Here is a 4847-nt window from a genome sequence, read left to right as displayed (position 1 = left end):
GCCCGGTGCTTATGAAAAGCCAGATTTAATATACGTGCCACCTCCAGTGGGTGCTACCAAGCAACACCAAAGAGTGGAGTTCCGATCCATCTTACAGTGTGGGTGACCTCAAGAACAGGGTGCTGGTGGAGGGAACCAGGCACTCTCCCCCACGTATTGTGGTTCCACTTGTAGAAGAGGCAACTCCAAGACAGAAAGCAGATTAGCAGTAGCCGGGGGCTGGGGCAGGCATCGGAAGGGAGTGCTGGTGGGGACGGGGGCTCCTTAGGGGCAGCGAGATGTTCTCCAATTGATTGTGGTGCTTGTACAGCTCTGTGAACGCAGTAAAAATCACTGAATTGTACGGCACGTGAATTATATCTCAATAAACCTGTTTAAAAAAAAAGAAATCACTATACAGTAATAACGTATTTATTCTGAAAAAAGAAATGTGTATATATACATATACCCTCTTACCTAGCGATTCCACTTCTAGGAATTTTTCCTAAGGAAATAATGAAGGACATGCACATAAATGCTTCCATACTTTAAAAAAGACATTAAAGTGTCAAGTGAGAGGGCTTTGAATAAATTACGGTGCATGCATTCGCTAGAACACTGCACAAATGGCAACTTAACTCAATGTGGTAGAAACGCACCTATTGACATAGACGCGTGTTCACGCTAAACTGTTGAGTGAAATTAACAGGGAACAAACAGCAAATGTGGATACCGTCAAATGATATGCCTCACCCACATGGGAGAGCGCTCGCTGAGTTATACACAGGGGCTACTTCCAGATGAGGGCTCTGGGAGGATTTTTTCCCCTCCTTCTTTCAATTCTCAGGATCATCTAGCTTTTCCATTTTGACCTGTGTTACTGGTGCAATCAACTGGTATGGGTTCTTTTTTGGAGATGGTCAGAGGGAGGGCAAGTAAAGAGAAGGATGGTCTGGTCTGAGCAAACAGAGTCTTTTGGGGCAGCAGAGCAGAGCGGCCTCTCCAGCAGAGAGGGCTCTTGGAGCTGAGGACCTGGGCACCTGGGCAAGACCTGCCTCTCTGGGCCTCCGTCATGTATAAAATATATGATAAATCCCACCTGGAATCCTCGCTCCCATGCTGAGCCCCAGAGGCCCCGAGGAAGCCACTGAAGGAAGACAGCTGTGGGTGCAGGAAGCCAGCCCCACATCCTCACGTCCCAGGGACCAGGCCTGGATGACGAGCTCGGGCCCCGGGCCAGCAGGTCGGCACTGTGCCTGCTCCCTTTGCCTGTGCATCATTTCCTGTTACTCAGCATCACTCAGCCCGGGAGATGCCAGCCTGGGGCCGCGCCAGCTGCTGAGAGGAGCTGCTCCCTGTTCCGGGCACGCTCGGCTGGGTTTGGGTAGCCCAGGCCTGAGCGGAGTTGACAGCGCTGTCTGCTCCATCCCGAGGAGGGTAGCTCTGGGAGCAGACACAGCAACACCCAGCGCCTGCCTGAAGTGGGGCGGGACCCCCCAGCTTAGCCCCGGGCCCGCCGCCCCTCCATGGCCCTGCACGGGTGCAGGAGGCTGTGAGACAGGACTACCCCGGACACCAGCCTCGGGTGATGAGGCCGGAGGTTCCATCGGGACAGTGGCAGGGCTGCTGCAGAGGGACAGCACGATCCGATCCTGCCCACGGCGCTAAGTGAGCACGTACTAACTGCTCTAATGGGCTGTTTCCCTCACCCCTCACACCAGCCGGGTACCCAGGCTTACAGAGGAGGGACCAAGGCTCAGGAAGTTCGTTGCCCAACTTGATTACTAGCTGGGCCCAGACTTAAATCTGCCTGAGTGGGGAAGCTGTGCCCCAGGCTCGCTGCAGCGGGTCTGGGTTGCCAGGGTCGGGCTGCCCACCAAGCACCCGCAGGCCTCCAGACTGGGCCGGGGGCCTGGCAGCTCCACCCCCGTGGGGAGGCAGGGAAGAGGCTCCACCTGAAAGACCGACAGAGCCGGCGGGCAGGGTCCCGGTGGTCATGGCCTAGGGCAGCCTGTGGTCTCCAGAAGCTGCCGCAAGACAGGCAGGGCCAGGAGCCCGGGCTGGGCCTGTGCCCTCGGGGAGGAGAGGAAAAGTGGAGCCCGCCCACTGGGGGAGGGCCTGTCCCAGCTCTGCTTCCCAGGAAACAGGCTGCAGGAGCGTGGGCCCTGGAGGCCCCCCTGTAAGGAGCTGAGGACAGCAGGTGGGCAGAGAACAAGGCGGGCCTGCAGTGAAGGTGCAGCGGCCGAGTTTCCGCAGGTCACACGGGGTGGAGCTGGGGGCGGTGGTCCTGGGGGCTAGGCCACCACCTCAGAGTTGCCTGAACTGAGGTGAGGGGGACAGGCCTCCATACCCACTGCATCAGCTCATCACTGGCACAGACCCCCAAGGGGGCAGCTACCTTGGACCAGGAGGGTCCAGGTGGCCAAGGGCGGAAGGTGGCGGCTGTGAGAACGTACTGACGGCAGCTGGGACCGGAAGAGGGAACCTGGGTGGATGCAGAGCACGGTCAGGGGCAGAGGCAGCCCCCATCCTGCCCAGAGAGGGCTGGGGTCAAGGCGAGGCCCCCAGGGCTCCTATCTGCCACGGGGCCAGAGACGAGCCCTCCTGGTACCCTGAGCCTGGGCCCTCCATGCTGGCCGCGCTCCTGGCTTGTGGCTGCCATGCCCTCAGGTCCTAGTGGGCCTTAGTGGCTCACTTCTCTGGCTTCCTTTCCAATCGCAGATGTCAAACCTCAGGGCACTGCCTGGGTCCCTTTCCAGAGGGAGCTGATGCGGGACAGCAGGTGATAGGGGAGGGCCTGGATTCCCTTCCTTCCCCTGTCCTCTGGCAGGACCCTCCGTGCATCCAACCCCCTACCGCCTCCCCCTAATCACAGCCCGGCCAGGAACCCACGACCGTGCTCACCTGGTTGAAGGTGGCACAGCTCTCAACACAGCCCCTCACGGGGCAAGAACGCTACGTTCATAAAAGCAGTGTTTTTTCTCTCTATGAAGATTTTGGAACTCACTGTGTGGGAATCCAAACCACCCAGCTGAGCAGAAACGAAAAGTCTCCCCAGATCCCGACCCAGATCGAACCTTCTGCAGCTTCGGTGCCACCCCCTCCCTGGGCCCCCTTGCAGGTTTGCAGAGGTTGAGGCATAGACCCGCATCCGTGCTCCCACTCTCTGGGTGTTTCGCTCGACAGTGTGATGTCCGTCGTGTCCAGATACAGATGTGCATTCAGCTTTCCAGTTGCACGTGTCAAACCTCAGGGCACTGCCTGGGTGCCGAGGCCTCTGGGCGTGGGGCGGTGTCCCCCATCCCCCGACAGTTCAGGAGGATCGGAGAGGTGGGCGCCGGGACAGAACCTACAGGACCCCCAAGCCAGTGCAGAGAGCTCGCCAGACCTTGGTGCCCTGGCCTGGGAAGCAGGGTCTGTTGACCGCACAGCTGCGACCACATCTGGTGAGTGGGAAAGCTCTCAGGAACGTGCGGGTGGCAGCAGGGAAATTGGAGCCGAAGAAGCAGAGACAGCCCGGCTGCAGTAACTTCTTTGCTCAATCAATAGCTATTTCCCGGCTCCAAATTACTTTCTTTTCCCCCTGAAACCATCCGAGGCAGCTACTGCCGATCAGCTATGACACGTTAAAGAAATGCTATTGGAATTTCCAGGCCTGAGAGGGTTCTCCTGACCCAATGTTTGCTCAGCCATCCCTGGCAATGCCACGGAGAGGACAAGACATAAAAAGAGCTCATGGACCCGGCTGAGCAGCTCGGCTCCGGCCACGGGGCAGCCAGGACCTGCGCGAGGCTCAGGGTCCCCAGAGCGGCCTGCTGGGGCCTCCATACCACGGCGGAGTGGGCGCCAGACGTCGGCATCCACCCTGTCCCTCCCTCCCTGGGCCCGACTTTTTTTGTTTTGGTTTTGTTTTCGTTTTTTGTTTTGTTTTGCTAATTGCTTTATAACCACAACAAACTAGTACAGAGAAAGCCCTGTACAAAACAACACAATAAAGATCGAGGTGCTCCCTTAGGCAAGGCTGAAGATTTCAGTCTCTGGTGTTTGGAATCTAGGCTGCAGTCCTTGTTTGTGGGTGGATCACTGGGTGTGTGGCACCGTCCGTGCTTTTAACCAGATTTGAACAGGAGAACGGCCACTTGGCTCAGGTAGAAGATGAAGTGTTTGGTTTCACGTGTCACATCACTACCAAAGTTCCTCCCCACGGTGCAGTGCCAGGTAGGGCTGTACTTCTTGTCAAACTCCTTCCTGACACGGGCAGCAACGTCCTTCTCTATAGTCTATTTCTCTAGTTCCTGAGTAGCACTCTCCACCGAGTCCTGTTGCATCTCCTCTGACATATTGGCATTTTTCATCACGGCCTCTCGGTCACACGTGGTTACCAAGGGGCAGGGACTGGCCGACTGCAACGGCGGCGCATCTGTGGAGCCCCACGCCAGCCGCCGCCGCCTAGTCATGGGCCCGACTGTTAATTGCCCCAACTGCATGCCGGGCCGAGCATGGGGTACGAGCCCACAGAAATGACAGAGACGAGTGCCCTGCCCTCTGGAAGCAGGCAGGACGGGAGGCCACGCAGAAGCAACTCTTGGAGTGGCTAAAATAACCCAGTTGCGGCCGTGTGCTCACAGCAAGAGGGAGTCCATCCCCCCAGCAGGGCCCCGGGAACCCTAAGCCTCCCAGCATGGATAAGAGAGCCTCCGGCAGGCTTTTCCTGTGATGGGAACCCATCTCACCTGTTCCCAAATGTAGTGGATTGAATGGGGGTTCTCAAAAGGTATGTCCGTGTCCTTACCCCCAGAACCCGTGAATGTGACCTTGTTTGGGAAAAAGGTCTTTGCAGATGTAAGGAAGTTAACGATCTTGAGATG

The 4847-nt window shown here is 57.5% G+C and overlaps 1 pseudogene across 1 annotated transcript; it reads right to left on the bottom strand.

Moving 5' to 3' along the window:
• Positions 1 to 3836: 3836 nt before the first annotated feature.
• LOC307188858 (dynein light chain 1, cytoplasmic-like) lies at positions 3837 to 4346 on the bottom strand (annotated as a pseudogene). Its single transcript has one exon. The product of its transcript is annotated as a dynein light chain 1, cytoplasmic-like (transcript).
• Positions 4347 to 4847: the final 501 nt, after the last annotated feature.

Source organism: Stenella coeruleoalba (genome assembly GCF_951394435.1).
Source record: "Stenella coeruleoalba genome assembly, chromosome: 7".
In the NCBI taxonomy this organism is placed as follows: domain Eukaryota; kingdom Metazoa; phylum Chordata; class Mammalia; order Artiodactyla; family Delphinidae; genus Stenella; species Stenella coeruleoalba.
The sequence above is the reverse complement of the archived record's forward strand: the minus strand, read 5'-3'. Positions and strand labels throughout refer to the sequence as shown.